Source organism: Perognathus longimembris, chromosome 10, assembly GCF_023159225.1.
Source record: "Perognathus longimembris pacificus isolate PPM17 chromosome 10, ASM2315922v1, whole genome shotgun sequence".
Classification (NCBI taxonomy): Eukaryota; Metazoa; Chordata; class Mammalia; order Rodentia; family Heteromyidae; genus Perognathus; species Perognathus longimembris.
Window position 1 is genome coordinate 23,808,548 of NC_063170.1, and position 17,352 is coordinate 23,825,899.

A 17,352-nucleotide genomic window follows, 5' to 3' on the forward strand; every position below is an offset into this window, starting at 1 on the left:
CAAGCTCTTCGATTGTTATCACAGAAATAAATGGGATAAAAGACAGCAATCACAGTGCAAGCTCACCTTTGTGTTTGCTGGTCTATCTGTTTCCATCAGTGGGATGTGAGAGTCAATGCCTTGCCTGTCATGATCCCATGGTACTTTCAGGTTCTGTCACTGCACGGTGCTGCAGGAGGCCTTGTTGACTGACTGTGTGCAGGAACAAAGCCCTGTTGGGAGAGTCTGGCTGGGCAGTATGAGGCGGAGGGTGAGGAAAGCTCTAAGCACAATGTAGTGGCAGTGGATACTACTGATGGCTGCTGCCTGTGGTTTGGGCTGGGTCAGAAAGTCAATAAAGATACAAGAAGGGATGGGGGATGTAGCTCAGTGGCAGATCTCCTGTCTGGCATGTGTGACACTGGGTTGCATCCCGAGTGCTGTGAAAACCAAAACACAAAATACAAAAAGCACAACTAGGAAGATTATATATCTGTCTTGCTCTTTTAGCAGACTCACCTATAAAACGTTCCTGAATTACATCATATTTGGCTTAGCCTCTTTTCATTTCCTCAATTAGTCCTGTTCTTGGTTTTCTGCAACACAGATTTCACAGAGCATGATGAGAACACAGATTGTTACAACCACTGTGGAAAGCAATTTGGCACTCTCTTGTAGAACTGACATTTGCATATGCTGTGATTTATCACTGAACTCCTTGAAATGTACCTTAGGGTAGTGTTAGATACATTCACCAGAGGACACAAAGAATACCTGGAGCAATCCAAACTGGAAACAGTCAAATTATGTGATTACTTACACAGCGGAATAGTATACAAAAAAGAAAATAAATGAACCATAGTTACATAGACTGACTATGAATGAATCTTAAGACTGAATGACCAAAAAAAGCAGGTTATTGGAGGCATATAATATGATGCCATTTTTTGTAAGATTAAAAGACAAATAAAATTTAGTCATGTGTTTGGGGAGACACACGTGTTAGAAACTGAAAAGAAGGCTGGGGTGTATCTCAGTGGTAGTACTTGACTAGCATGCATGGTCTCCAGCACTGCAAAAACCAAATGTGGGCATCCATGACTCATGCCTATAATCCTGGCTATGGTTCAAAGTCAGCCTGGGAAAGAAAAGGCCATGAGATTCTTATCTCCAATTACCACCAAAAAAGCCAGAAGTAGAGCTGTGGCTCAAGTGGTTGAGCACCAATCTTGAGCTCAAGGTCAGCACCCAGGCCCTGAGTTCAAACCCCAGGACTGTCACAACAAAGTAAAAAACAACACAGAAAAATCCTAAACTAAACAATATTAAAAATAAACTAAAGAAAGAAAAACCTTTCCTGTAGAGGTGGCAGGGAGTTGGGGAGTGGAGAAAGCCCATAGGTATACATATTTTCTCATATGTCTCATACAGGATATTACATGTGATATATATGTATATATATATTAAATATAGCATAATAGATTAATAGGAGTCCCTTGAACTAGGAGTAAGAGGATTGTTGAATTGAGTTTTTTCTAATATAGTTTATTTAACTCAATATGTCCAAGTGAAGATGAACTTCAACATATTGAAACATATATTATAAAATTTTGAATGATCTGTTAATCTTATTGTTCCATACTAAGTCTTGAATGTGAGTGCATACTTAATTAAGATTGGCAATTTGAAACTAGATAGATTGTCACATGTATTATCTATTTAAGAAAAGTTGGGGTGGAGGGAAGAGGAGAGCACACTGTTTAGAATCAAGGAATAATGGGATTTCAATGACTCTCTTACTGAACTTCCACTAACATAATGATGGCGTGTGGTAATGCTATGGGGAGTCATTGGGGTGCACTTGGGTTAGGGGGTGCAGTGGACATGTTTCTATCACCACTGACCCTGTCCTTGGAAAGTGGATATAAATTCAGAAGAAGAAGAAAGAAGTATTGTGGGGAATACAAAATATCCTTTTGAGTTTTAAGAGTGTTGTATAGGGTTAAAAGTGAGAAAATTGACCACTCTTATGAAGGGTTCTTCTTCCTCCCACTCCTCATTCTCCTCTCTTCCTCTTCTCAGCTCCCCCCTGCCCCTCACCTCTTCTTCCTTCTCTTTCTTCTTCTTTACAGAGCACTCTGTCTGTAAGTCTCACGTCGCTCATGGTTCCTCTTCATTTCTGATTCTGATCCTGAGATCAGTTCAATTATATATGATACTTGTCTTAGTGCTGAAAAATAGGGATATAGAATAAAAGAAATAGATTTAGGCTTTGAAACAGTCATTAAAAATGATTTTGTCACTCACTAGAATGCATTGTGGAAAACTTATCCTGTAACTTGTATTAATTTCTATCATAACCCTAAGGCAAACAATGAAAAGAAAACCCCATGGACTGTTACAGAGTTTCCTCGACCCCGGAAGCCTTTCCTTCGTGTTCTGAGTAATTTTGGCCTTCGGTCATGTTGCACAAAGAAGAAATTAGAGTAAGGATGAATAAAAGGCAAGAGTCTGTGGAGAAGTGGGACAGTTCTTCAAATAGGTAGCTTGGTGTCCCTAAAACAGCCTTTGTTTTCTACATTAAAGAGAAAATTGAAGACATGGCCGTAAATATAAGACAAAAGTCAATGACAATGCAATGAAAACCTTGCTATTGTGCTTCTAGAAGGAGCCTCTGGTGCCTGAGATAAACGAAGCAGGCTATCTTGGACATTCCTGGTCAGACACTTTTTGGGGGAGGTTTCTCTTCTGCAAGAACACGGCCCTGCAGCAGAAGCTGGGCCCTTAATCATCTCATAGCAGGGCAGTAGAAAGACCAAGGTAGATGGTATTGGACTCTAGGCTCTTGAGCCTAAAAGGGAGACAATTTCTTTTAGGATCAGTTCCTTTGGGTTAAGGAATTTCCCTGAAGGTTGTCAGGCTGACAAAAGCTTGGGTGTTCTTTGACCCAGAACAGAGAAGAGTGCTCAATACCATGAAAAGTTGGCTCAAGGAGAAAGATGCTCATAACATAGCTAAGGACAAGTAAGGAAGTATTCTTAGAATGGAGCTGTCAGCATGGTGGTTAAGAACCAAAGGCTTTGAAGGGGTGGCATAAACATCTCTGTGGTGAAATGCAACATCACCTGTGTAAAGTTGGGAATGCAGCATAGACTGTAGAAGTTACGGTGTGCTCTTTTTACAGCAAGAATAACAGTCCTCCCTCTACAGGGCTGTTGATCGGGTTAAATGAGATAATAACTGGGTTGTACTTGGTACGGAGCCCACTTGGAACAGGGGACACTGGTGGAATCATGATACTGGTGATATTCCCTCGGGAGTAATCTAGATTTCCAACCCTTTTCTACTTAGAAAAAAGAAGGCCTTCTCTCTTAATTTATTCTCATCTAAAGAATTACATCCTTTGATGCAGAAAACAGGGCTATTTAAGAGTCTTCCAGTCGGCCACCATGATTGTATTGTTTGCACAGATGAAAAGTAACTTTCACAGATTTTCTTTTTGACCTACTACAGATTTTGTCAACATTCAATAAAAAAGACTTATTTTGACCAAGACAGCCCATCCGTTCAAATGACTCATTTGGCAGAGTCTCCCTTCCCTCCATCAGAGTGACAAGCTGTTTGTCGACCTGATATAATTGAATCAATGTTTTGGTACCTGGCTGACACAGAGTGAAGTGATGTTTTCCTTTGTTATTTGCATGGGAAAAGGTGCGGAAACTGGAGAAAGTGGGTGACATTGGTGAATTCCAAACTTGGCTTTTGGGTTTGATTTTGAATTTGGTCCTTTGAGGGTTGAAGATCTAAAGACAGAGGCATGGTGCAGACAAGGTCAGAAGGTGATTCTTGCAGGATGCTGGTTGGTTCGTTATTGTACTCAAGAGCCAACTCCGAATCTTAGAATAGAAAGCATGGATAGCTTAAAAACAACGGGAAGACCTGCAATGGCCACAAGAAAGCCTGTTTGTTTCTGATACCTCTCCTCTCTGCCTTTCTTGCCCAAAGTCAGTGGACATTGAAAACTTTTTTTTAACCTCCCAGCTTTTATTCTGCATTCTTTAAAAAATAATGCTGCAATTTCCCTCTGGAGAATTATGGGTGATCTTTGTTGAGTTTAAATCAGGTTATCCTAGTTGAAAGGTTTGGGGTCCCTCTTGTCCTCGGGGTTTGGAATCTTAAGCATTGTAAGGGTAGAGCATGTCTATAGAGCTCATTCATCACAGCAGTGGAGCTAGGATGTAAGGATTAGGTTGCTCCGGTTATACAGCCCCCTGCTCCTGCCCTGTGTTCTATACTTTCCTGACTTTGGCTGTCTGGTGTTCCTATTTCTACAGATTCCTTCAAGTACTATACTGTTTCCATGACTTGCAAGCATGGTAAGGCAACACATCAGTTACATGGCTAGTGGATCTCTTCCTTTCCATACCCATGCTTATTGGTCAGCTCTGCACACAGAGGCTGACACTATGCTCACAGTAAGGGCCCTTTTGTGACACCTTCTGAAGTTAGGTAGAAGTGAGTGTGTTATGCTTACTGTAACAAAATACCATAAGTGGAATGGTTTAAATATAACGAGTTAATTGTCTCATGGTTCCAGAGGCTGGATGTCCAATATGAAGATGTCCACATGGCTGGTTTCTTCTGTGGCCAGTGAAGGAGAAGCTCTTCCAGGCCCTTCTCCTTGGCTTATGGGTGGCTTTCATCTCCTTGGTCTTCATGTGATTGTCATGTCATGTCATGTCCAAGGTCACATTTTGAGGTACCTACAAGAGGTTATGGCTTTAACATATGAATGCCGGGGTGATGTAATTCAATCCATACAGTGACCATGTGACACAGTTGTGGCCAGGGTGGCCTAAAGGGAAATAAATCTAGAGGTGATTTTTTTCCCCTGCCTGGTTAATATAGAGATATATAAGGAAATGCTTTCCTTGCTAGTGTTAGGGAGTACTACCTGGAGTGATGGCAGCTATCTTGCGGTCATAAGGTCATAGCTAAAGGTTGGAAATCTACATGTGGAGGATGGTGGAGTAAAAGATGGGAAAAGTAAAAAGAATGTGGCTTCTCTGGGTGGGATGCTGCCTGGATTCAAGAGCACTAAGTTCCCAACAAAGATATATGAAATAATTATGTGCTGAGTTATTTAATCCACTATTACTTGTTATCATTCTTCCTTGAAACAGAAACACTCCCCAGATCCAATAAATCTCGGTGGCTTATGCTCTTATTTCTTCTCTCATTTTCCCATGTTCACAGCGTAGTAATTTGCCTGAGGTGTAAATGTCTGCTATCGAATTCTGATGATACAAAAGCAAGATCATTTAAATGGACCACTTCTTTGACCTCATTTGAGGGGACCATCACTGAGTCAGCGGTGGAAGAAAACCCTGCTGCACTGGCTCACCTCACCCCAGGAAGATGTTTCCACATCTTGGACACATTAGCTTATACATTTGTATGCATGGGGTGTACAAACCTAAAGTCACGAAGAACTGTGGAATGAGTGGTAGGCAAGGATCATAAGGTAGCTGGCTTCTACATTAGGATTTCTTTTTATATGTTTTATTTAATCATAATTATTTATTAACTTGAATCAATTTCCTATAAGGGAGCAACGATCAAAGTCTACTTCTAGATCAAGGAGGAAAAGAGATGAATGGAATGAAGCTGGGATATCAGTGTCCAATTCATAGCTCTGATAACAAGTACATGAATGAATGAATGAATCCTTGTCAACACATAGCGTGCTAGGCTATGTTCTTCCTTTGGTGACTGTGTGACCTCCAAGAAATTCTTGGAAAAGAGATAATCATCCTACTTTTTTACCCTAATTCTCCCCTCTACCTGCCATAAATCAAGACCAATGGTTCTTTGGGCAAATCAGGGAGGAGGAAAAACAATAATTCAAGGAAGGAATGAGTTTAGAGCTCAAAGTTAATCATTTGTTAGTTGCAGAGGAGAAAGCAAGCCTATTGCCAATTCTTAACATAGAGAAATTCGGGAACTTCATTACTAGTGTCCCTGGCACGATGCCATAATTAATATATGGTAACAATATTACCAAGAGCAAGAACCTACAATTATGCTCTTAAAAGTGTCAACATGAAAAGTAAACTTAATAAAAGATAGGCACAGGGCCATACATAACAAAGATTCTCTTTAATAATGAAATTATTTATGATTGAACCTTTTTACTTAATTTCGATTCAATTCTAAAACAGGCATAGTTAATGCCATGATTAAATATTAATGTGGAGAGAAACAACCTAATTGGGAGGTTATTAAAGCTTCAAATTAAGTTTCTTTTTCTTTTTCTAACCAAAAAATATTCTGCTGAGAAGAAGGGCATTGAGGGAATCCAGTGCCAGGGTTCATTAAGGCTGATTTGTAGGGCTAAACAAGTTCGTCCATCAGAGGGGGTAGACAATGCTCACTGGGACATCTTCCATTTTCATTGAGTAACCAGGGGCAGAGTTCACTACTCTATTTTCTGGTGCACAGCATCTAACAAGGTGTCCAGTAAAACTTCCCCAAATGTACCCTGCTAGCTGTTGTATAGGGCAGTGTGTGTGGGGTAGGCCCCACTGGTCTGGCCTGGAGTTCCTCCACCCACTGGACTGGCGCTGGCTGTGTAAGATGGTAGGGCTATATGTTTCTAGAAGGCTATCATGGACTTTTCTTTTCTTTTCTTTCTTTCTTTCTTTTTTTTTTTTTTTGCATGGTGGTTGTGTTCTGGAAGCACACACAGAGCATAAGTCCTAATAGGCAAGTACAATTGAGTCATTTCCTGTGGCATGTTTGTGGAAGTCCTATTGGACAAAGGAAGTAACAAGACCAAGATCCTGACAGTGTGCCAGGGGAGCCAGCAGGTGAGGGCAGCAATTGAGCTCTGGCATCTTGGCCTGGTCACTTCCTTTATCTAATCGGACTTCAGCAAACATGTCACAAGGAATGACTTTAGTGGTATTTGCATATTGAAACTTAAAAAAAAAAACCCAGCCACTAAAGGAAGTTTGAGAAGTTTTGAGTCATAGCTCAGGAAAGAAAGATGGCAGACACATCTTTGGGCATGCTTAGCGCAAGGTAACAGAGCACAGGTCTGAAAGAAGAAAATGGACATGTTGAGCTTGTGTCATAAAGATGGTGTCAGGAGGCTCTTGGGTATGTCTGATTTATCTTTCTGAAAGTGGTTGAGGTTGAAAGCAAGGAAAGGACACCTGAAGGTGAATTAATGTAGGAGTTTGCCCCTATTGGTATCTGTGGTACTCAGCTGCATATGACTATTATTCCGCACCAATAACTTTCCAGTGGCAGGCCCCAGATTCAAACTCTGCTTCTCCAAAGAGTTGTACATAAAGGTAGACTCTTGATTTTTTCCCCATGATACTTTCTCAATTGCTAAGAGAAGATGGTTGAAACCTCCAATCACAATTGTGGTTTATCTGTTTCTGTTCTGTCACATTTTGCTTATCTTTTTTGATATGGGACACATACCATTAGGATTCTTAGATCTGTTTTGGTGACTTACCCATTTATTGTTAGATATTGCCATGTTTCTAGTGATACTGGAAATATAACTGGAGGACTCCTGGCAAATGAAAGGTTGGTCCTTTGAAGGCCTTTCCAGATTTTGTGTTTCAGTGTTCCACAATTTAATGCAGCCTTCCCCAATCACTCTGAATCTATACATATCATGTACTGGGATTCAGATATAAGGGCTTCCTTGTTCAAAACATCTGGGAAACTCTGCATTGTATTATTATTATTATTTTGGTGCTGGTCCTAGGGCTTCCACTCAGGGCCTGGGGACTGTCCCTGGGCTTCTTTTGCTCAAGGCTAGCACTCTTCCACTTCTGGCTTTTTCTGTTTATGTGGTATTGAGGAATAGAACTCAGGGCTTCATGCATGCTAGGCAAACACTCTACCACTAAGCCACATTCCCAGCTCACTTCTAGCATTTTTGATTCTGAATTGGAGATAAGAGTCTCAGACTTGCTCTGATTTCAAACTGCAATCCTCAGAACTCAGCCTCCAGAGCTAGGATCACAGGTGTGAGCCATTAGTGTCTGGATGTGATATATGTATATATATATATGTGTGTGTGTGTATATATATTAACAATTCAATAAACATTGTTCATTACTTTTATATTCAATTGAAAAAGATAAACTGCTGCTACAATCAGATCATGAAGCAACTATCTTGAAACATAGACCTTTTCTTTTTTGTCATTTGTGGGGCTTGAACTCAGGGCCTGGGTGCTGTCTCTGAGCCTCTTTGTACTCAAGGCTAGCACTCTACCACTTAAGCCACAGCACCACTTCCTGTTCTTGAGTGGTTAATTCGAGCTAACAGTCTCACTAGGACTTTTATGCTCTGGGCCAGCTTCGAATCGCAATCCTCAGATCTCAGCCTCCTGAGTAACTAGGATTACAGGCAGAGACATTGGCACCTAGCTCACTTAGATTTTTAATTCTATGCTTATCTAGTTTATAATATCAACTTCGTTTTTGAATAAACAGTAAGATTTTATTAAAATAAATAGTCAAAATTGTGTATAGAAAAAAAGTCAGCAGATAACTTCAAAGGGGCGGGCAGGACTTCTCTAAGTGTTTGAGCTGGTGCTGAGCAGAACTCAGGAGTTTCTAAGTCTCTACCTCCACACCCAAAGTTGTGCTCCCAGTCTTAAATACAATCAAACTGGGATATGTCGTTTGGAGCTAAGTTGCCCTGTGACTATAAAGGCGGGTCAATATCAAAGGAAGTCTGCAGAGCCTGCTAGATCTCTACAGCAGCGAGCACAGTTGCGGATTGGAAGTGCCTTTGTCCTAGGTGGTGTGAGCAACTTCAGGATTGAGGTGGGCTGGGACGTGGACTGCCTCTTCAGCCATCCGCTACTGGTGGAAGAGGATTTTCAACACGGGTGGTCAGAGACACCTTGTGATACCAAACTTCTTTAGCACGGGATGGGTTTCCCTCTTCTTCCTCTGTTGGCACAGGGCCTGCGTCCGATGCCCTGGGCAGATCCAGGTGGGCTGCTTGCAGTCCCGGCTCGTGGTCTTCCGACACAGGGGCAGGGGAGTCTGACAGGAAATCCTCCAGACGCAGGTCTGAGTCTATAGCAGCGGGTGGCGAGGCTGGAGTCGCAGCCGGAGCCGCCTGGCCTGCGCCCGGGGCCCCTTCTTCCTCGTCAGACGCCGGTGGAGTGGAGTCCTCGTCGTAGGCCACAGGCAGGTGCACCACAAGACGCAGAACGGCTCTCCTGGGGTGTGGCTCTTCACGAGAGGCCTCTGTCCCGGCTGCCGTGGACAGATCCGCGGGGAGGTCCCCACGGGCACAGGGCGGTGGTGGCGCCTCGGCAGGCCCGGCTGGAGGGTCATGGATCTGAGATGACAAGGCCTCGGCCGGCGTGGCATCCCTGGCGGCTGGAGCCCAGGCTGAGTCTTCAGCAGCTGCCCCCGCCCCGCGCGGCTCCGTCTCCAGTGGGGCGCGCGCAGGTGGCGCCTGGGGTGGGCGCGGAGGGGTGGGAGCTGCGCGCGGACCCCCGCGGTCCTGGTCCTGGTCCTGGCTGCCAGGCCCCACCTGTTGGTGTCTGGACAGGAAAGACCAGAATCTTTTTCTGGGCCCAGCTTGGGCTCGGGGCGTGGGCCGGGGGTTGATCCAGTGTCTGCAGCTGTGGACCAGGCGCTCTCGGCAGGATCTTCTGGAGTCGGCACTCATGAAAATCCGAAAGCAGCAGGAAAACATGGCGTCGTCGTGGCTGCCTCTGCAGAGGGCTGCCTGTGGTGGCCGGCGCCGGAATGCGGCTGCCTGGAGACCCGAGTTCCACGTTCTCCTTGGTCTACTGTCAAGGATGAGGTCACTTCTCGGGGTCTTCTTACCTAAGCCTCTCCTCCACCAGTACCCCATAGAGTACCGTCACAGTACAGTCACACGATTTGCACAACTGGACACAGTTTTGCCAATATACCCTACTATATAAGTAAATTGCATTAGTTTTTTTTTAAATGTTGATGCTGACTTTTCTGCATTTATTTTGTTTTGAGACAGAGTTTTGCCATGTAGCAGAGGTTGCCCTCAAACTTGTGATCCTCCTGCCTCAGTGCCCACCCCACTCCCCCCTTGCTGGGATTACAGGTAGATACCACCAGGCCCAGAGAAATGTAGTAAATCTTACAAGCATGCCACACTCTTGCCTCTGGGACTTCCTCCCAACTCTCAGACACCCACAGGACATGTTTCAGTGCATATGTTCAGGCAGAGCTCTTTTCTGGCTGAGGATTGTAAGATGCTCTCTGATTCCAGAAATTTTAAAATGTGAAAATCTGTGTGTTTTGGAATGAAAGAAATATGTCATCATCTCTTCTAATTAAGTATCAGGCTCTGAGAGCCCTTGTACTACAAAGGTCGCTTTAACTGTGTTTATCCCAGTCTTTTCTAAATGTTCTTGACCTGGAATCTGAGCTCACTCTTAGTGGCTTAAAGAATTGCCAAGAGAATGACCCACGGATCATCCATCTTCAATACTGGAAATTTGAAATGAAGCCAACAAACTGTTATATAAATTGTAGTATACCCTCCTATCTTGACAAATACACTTCCTAAATACCTGGCAACTGAGGTTTGACGTGAGATTCTTGTGCTCCTTAGGCTTCTGCATCAGGTAAACATCTCTTTGGCTCAGGGTCTCCTCTCCCGTACCATTGCGCTCCAATCTTGTTACCTCAGTGTCCACACTCCAGCCACACGGCCATTTCTGAGCATGTAGATATGGGGGAGGGGAGTTGCAGGTTCTGAGTGGTCATTCCAATTCCCTTCCTCTCTCCATCTGTCCCTCCCTCCCTCTATCCCTCCTTTTCTCCTTCCCTCCTTCCTTTCTTTCCTCTCTATCTCCTTCCTTCCCCCTTTTCTTCTCTTTCTTCCTTCTTCCTTTTCCCTTCTCTTTTCTCCTTTCATCTTCCCTCCTCCTTCCTTTCCTCCCTGCCTCCCTCCCTCCCTCCTTTCCTTTCTTTTTTTTTTTGCCAGTCCTGGGCCTTGGACTCAGGGCCTAAGCACTGTCCCTGGCTTCTTTTTGCTCAAGGCTAGCACTCTGCCACTTGAGCCACAGCGCCGCTTCTGGCCGTTTTCTGTATATGTGGTGCTGGGGAATCGAACCTAGGGCCTCGTGTATCCGAGGCAGGCACTCTTGCCACTAGGCCATATCCCTAGCCCCCCTTTCTTTTTTTAATTTATTCTTTTCAAGTTCTCCTTTACTTGATAAATGTTAATGGCATCCAGTTAATTTTATTTAGTTATTGATCTCCAGAGGGTTTTTTTTTTTTGGTGCTAAGGATCAAACTCAGGCCCTTGCACACAAGGGCAAGCACTCTACCACTGAGCTGAATTTTATCCTTAGACTTTTTGTTTGAGGCACAGTCTGACTATGTTGTTGTCCAGGGTGGCTTTAGCTTCCCAAGTAGCTTCCTAAGTTGAGAATTCGTTTGGATTATAGGCATGTATCACCACACCCAGTTCAATATCCATTTTGATGAATACTTGCTCTCCCTTCCACGGGATTTCATACCCTTTCCTCTCTAAAGTATCCTTATAGGGGACTGGGAACAGTAACTGGAACCTCTTTTACAAACTGAGGAATCATTTGCATGCATCAGTTAAATGACTGGTTCAAGGCATGCAGAAGATTTTGATTAGACACTGATTGAGCCTTAAACTGGTCAAGATTCTGGCCCCTCCCCAAACACCTTGGTTAAGAGTGTGACAGCGGGCTGGGAATATGGCCTAGTGGCAAGAGCGCTTGCCTCCTACACATGAAGCTCTTGGTTTGATTCCCCAGCACCACATATATGGAAAACGGCCAGAAGGGGCGCTGTGGCTCAGGTGGCAGAGTGCTAGCCTTGAGCTGGAAGAAGCCAGGGAAGGTGCTCAGGCCCTGAGTCCAAGGCCCAGGACTGGCCAAAAAAAAAAAAAAAGAGTGTGACAGCATGTACTGATGGCTTCCTGTGATAAGTCTTGAGCTCACGTCTATTCTGGGAAATGTGGGGTGGTAGATGCAGTGGACAGAGGCCAGAGAAGACTGTGGATGTAAGCATCTTCCAAATAGCTCAGCAAAATCTCCCTACTCAATTGCCCTTGTGCCCAAACTTACTCAATCTTTTTTGTTGCTGTTGGTGGTGGTCATGGGGCTTGAACTCTGAAGTGCTGTCCTTGAGCTCTTCAGCTCAAGGCTAGTGCTCTACCACTGGAGTCACAGTGTCACTTCTGGTTTTCTAGTGGTTTCACTGGAGATGAGTCTCATGAACCTTTCTACCCGTGCTGGCTTTGAACAGCAACCCTCAGATCTCAGACTCTTGAGTAGCTAGGATTAAAGGTGTAAGACACCGGAGCCCAGCTTATTCCATCTGATACCAATTTTAGTTAGATGGAGAGAGTTGCTTCTCCTATCTGCAGCAATCTGGCCCTGTGGGATGTGGGAGCAGGGTTCTATCAGAGGATGGAGAGGAAGTGTGGTGCAGATGGACTCATGCTGCTCTACAGACCACAGCCCAGTAATCAGCAGCTGAGCAAAGGGACGTGTGTGCATGTGTGTGCACATTCTCTCACAGGTATAAATAATAAACACGTATTTACAAGTGAGAAGCTCTTCTTTCCACACAAGGTTTTTTTTGTTTTTTGTTTTTATTTTAAAGATAGTTTTTACTATGTAGCTGAGTCTGGCCTTGAAGCTATGATCTACTTATCTCTGCCTCCTAACTGCTGAGATTACGGGCATGTGACACCATGTTAGTTGAGTGTGCTACCTTGCCAGGCCAACCCAAATTTTAATTCTATCCACTTCCCCTGTTCTAGAGATCTCTGCTCAGATTTGTTTTCTTGGTGAAAAGACATTGGTCTTTAGGAGCTATCTTGGGGCACTCTGTGTTTGAGTTTGAACAAAAAGGGAGCCATCCCCAGCCTAGCCCCTTTGCTCATGTCCACTCCCCTCCCCATCAGCAATAGGAACACTTGTAAAGCCTGCCATTTTCCGAGGGCTTGCGAGGCAAACTTCCCCTTTCAGGCGGCTTTATGTGTCACATCCACAAGCTGTAGCGTTTGGGCCAGCTCCCTGCTCATCACAGCAGGAGAGGGGAATGCTGATTTTTCGTTTCTGTGTGGTACTTCACATTCTATCACTAAGCCAATCCCCATTACAACCAGTCTGGTATCAGAGTAGTGTCAGTAACACCTCAGGTTTCTAAATAGCTCTGCAAACCGGATGTACTAATTAGGGTCTCTGACACTGTTGTTAGTGAGAACTCTAAAGCACAATTAGTATTAATAGCTGTTCTAATGAACAAGAACACTCTTGTTGCTTCTCAAAAATGCCTTGTGCTATCCACTGAAAGCCAGGGCACACATATGGGTAATAGACAACCTGTGTCATTAGAGTGATAGGTTATAAGCTCAGCATTTAAATTATGACTTAGAAATAATACTGCCTTTATCCTTCAGTCCCTAATCTAGCATTATTATTTGAATGATTAGAACCTTCTTCAAGATCATGCAGATATTCTGTAGGACTGGTATTTTTACGTATGTATGTATATATGTATATACGTATGTATGCATGTATAAATTTATTGCTGGTGTTAGAGCTTGAACTAAGGGCCTGTACTCTTGCTCAAGTTTTTGGCTTGAGGCTGGTGGTCTACCACACGAGCAACTCTTCCACTTTTGGCCTTTTACTGGTTAACCGGACACAAGAATCTCACAGACTTTCTTGCCCAGGCTGGCTTCGCACCATGATCCTCAGATCTCAGCCTTCTGAGTAGCTAGGATTGCAGATGTGATATACCAGTGCCTGGCTTTGATATTTCCTTCAAATATCTATAAAGTAGCAAAGAGCTAGAAGAGAGCATAAAATGAGCTTATAATGCAGTTTGTGCTTATAAAGAGGTGGGTGAATGGCTGGAGCTACAGGTACCCCTTATTGCTTGATTTTGGCACTAGTGTATTGTTTAGACCCCAGTGAGCATGGTGCTTGATGTTATAGAGTTCTCTTTGTTCTTTTCACTTTTGGAAATAATGAACAAGTTGTCATTTTCCTTCATGATTCAAGTGTAGTAAATGTTCATTTTGATGGGCTCCCAGCCTGGTGGTGTGGGTGGGCTTGAGGAATAGGGGAGGTAAGCCATCAACTTATATAATATGACTTTTTGGAAATCTTTAAAGATATTGTTTTTTATTGTTATTGTAAAGGTGATGTACAGAGGGGTTACAGTTATACAAGTCAGATAAAGAGTACCTCTCTTTTTGAATGTCACCCAGTCCCTTGCTCTCTCCTTTTTTCCTCTTGTCCCCACCCACAAGTTGTACAGTTAATTTGCAACATAGTGTCTAGTGTGTATCACTGATGCATTTGTTCACACTTTGTCCCACCATTTCTGTGTACCCCCCCTTACCTGCCTAAAGACAGATAAATGAACAAACAAGACAAATGGAAAAGAAAACAAAAACAGTAACAAAGAAAAAATAAAACCTCTTATTTTCAGTTCCTGAAGTTCATTGTGATAAATATTATTTTGTATGATCAGATACACATAGCTTTTGTGCCTTTGTGATCTTCTCCTAAGAATATTCTCCTTTGGTCTCGCTCTGTGTGAATGCCTACAGACCTGTAGCATTTATCTTGAAGATGGAAAAACATTCCTGATTTCCCCCTTTAAAGTCAGTGATTCTCAAGCTGGCTGTTGGTGGCTCATACCTGTTGTCCTAGGTACTCAGGAGGCTGAGATTGGAGGATTCCAGTTTGAAACCAGCCCAGGCAGAAAAAAATCTGTGAGACTTGTATCTTCAATTAACCAGCAAAAATCTGGAAAGTGTGGTTTGAGTGTTAGAATTCCACCCTTGAGTGAAAAAGCCAAGCAAGAGCATGAAGCTTAGAGTTCAGGCCCTACTACAAAAATGTCAGTGATCCCCAATTTTTATCTTTTCCTATGTTCCATCATTTTAACACTTGTCTAAATATTTGCTTTATTTTGTTTTCTGAATACTGGGCAAAATAAACTCCCCTTTCTGTCCTTCAGAATGACAGATGGGTGGAAAGTGAACAGGACTAATAGTCAGGACACTTGATTGACCATGGACCTCAGTTTTCTCATTCAGTAAATGTAAGAATTATTCTGAGTTTTCAGCCTATCTCCCTTACTGCCTTTACTGCATGATTTATGTAACAATGGACTCTAGATAAATGTTATGTCCCACCTGAATAAAACATTCATTCTTGGAAAGGAAGAAAAATAGAGAGGTTTTGGGGAAATTTATGAGAATTAAAGTCAAGAATAGAGACTCTAAGATAAGAATTCTGGAGAGCTCATTGCTTACAAACTAGCAGAGAGGATAACAAAGACATCTAGAAGAAGCAGCATTTCATTTGAGGCCATAAGGATTTGCTATTCCTCTGGACATCCTATCATCCCAAGGGTTTTTTATGCTCTCACAATGAGTTCAAAGGATCTGGTCAAACCGATTGCTTTGTGAATTTTAATATGACCCGGGGTGGCAGGGGGGGCGGTGTGGGGAGATAGCAGAGAAAGTACCCGGTCATATCTTAAAAGCATATAGCAGCCCTTAGAAATCCTTAACAAACGTTTCCAGATCTTTGTCCCCTTAGGCATATGGTGGGTTGCCTTCCCCCTCCCTTAATGGTGGGATGGGGCCCAGCCAGCAATTCAAGTCAGTGAATCATAAATGAAAAAAAAATCTTTTCTGTGCTGAAATTTCTCCTTCCCAGTGGAAGGGTATTTGGACCACTTTCCCCTTTGGCACAGTGTGGGGTGAGGTATCTACCCTATCCCCTGTGACTGAATGATTGTGATGAACTTGAGTTTCCTGACCTGGGGTGGATGGCTAATGGAAATCTGTAGTTTTGGCTCCTGAGCATTTGGAATTGCTTGTTCCCAGGGCAAATTGTGCTCTTTTCTGATAAATATGTCCAGAGGAGACCTAGTGTGATGCCTAAGCCACACACACTGTCCTGGCCACAGATGCATTGGAGGTTTCCTGAGGAACAAGTTTATTCAATAGTAAACATATCTAGTAACAAATAGAAGTGATGGAGCACAGTGTTCAAATCAGTACATTGGGATAGTGTGATCCTGAAGACCACCCATGGAGGTCTGCAGCTTCGATGGGAATGTCTCATGGCACTGTCCCTGCTGAGGTGTCTCATTCTGTGGTTCTAGTCCATAACTCCTTAAGGTCCCTGGAGCATGTTGTCTGGAGTTCTCTTCCTCCCCCACTCCCTCCTCCCACTTCCCCTCTTCCTCTTTCTTCTTTTCCTTATGTTATTTGGGCCTGAAACCCCTCACATCCACGAACAGCTCACCCTGTGTCCTCACAGCATTCTTCCAGACTGCAAAGGGGACTGGCTTTCTGTAAACGTGGAAAGAATTTCAGCAGACAACTCAGGGCCAAAGCAAGATACTACAGGTATAAGGCAAAAACTTTGCACAGACGAAACTGTCTTTAGAAAGTATTTCACATACAGTAGGAAATGAAGCCAATGTGGTACCTAGCACCAAATCTTAAGTAGGTCTATATGGCCTTATTTCTTCCCAGACCTGGAATAATCATGGTTGAAGATGACTAGATTTTGAATTATTATTATTATTACTATTGATTTTGCTGGTGCTTGGGCTTGAACTAAGGGCCTTGATCTCTTGCTCAACTTTCTCACTCAAGGCTGGTACTCTACCACTTGAGCCACACCTCCATTTCTGGCTTTTTGTAGGTTAATTGGAGATAAGAATCTCTTGGATTAGTCTGTCTTGGTTGGCTTCTAACTGTAATTCTCAGATCTCAGCCTCCTGAGTAGCTAGGATTATAGGTGTGAGTCACAGGCATCCAACTTAGATTATATATATATATATTTTTTTTTTGGACAAAAAGTAGTTAACTCATATAGAGCAATGTTATATCGAAACATTTTCTTTCCTCAAGGGTGCTCAATAGGGTGCATTCTGTGTGTGTGTGTGTGTGTGTGTGTGTGTGTGTGTGAGTACACCCTGCTTATTTTGCATAGCTAACAACATAAAGCCAGTGTAGTACCCAAAGCGGACTAGCACAAGGAGTTTTGAAGTTCTTGGCATTCTTTAGTATACTTTTATGGATCTTTGGTGTCCCTTAAATGCACCAGAGCAAAGTCCTAAAAGAACTGCTCTGGTGGCAGATTTTCAAAAATTAGCTTGAAGCTCATCTCCTTGTTAAGTGAAAGTGATTTAGGAGGATTTCAAGTATGCAGCCCGTGGCTGCTTACAAGTAGCAGATGGTGTGAGCTGGTACATTATGTCAAGGAATCCATGGACATCTTTCCTAACCATCTACAGCTCCTGGCAT

General features: G+C 43.2%; 1 long non-coding RNA gene across 1 annotated transcript; it reads right to left on the bottom strand.

Moving 5' to 3' along the window:
• Positions 1–8,225: 8,225 nt before the first annotated feature.
• On the bottom strand, positions 8,226–13,766 carry LOC125358206. Its single transcript, XR_007212281.1, has 3 exons — positions 13,732–13,766; positions 9,587–9,592; positions 8,226–8,339 (listed from the first exon to the last, which is right to left on the bottom strand). It is a non-coding gene; the product is annotated as an uncharacterized LOC125358206 (long non-coding RNA).
• Between the last annotated feature and the right edge of the window lie 3,586 nt (positions 13,767–17,352).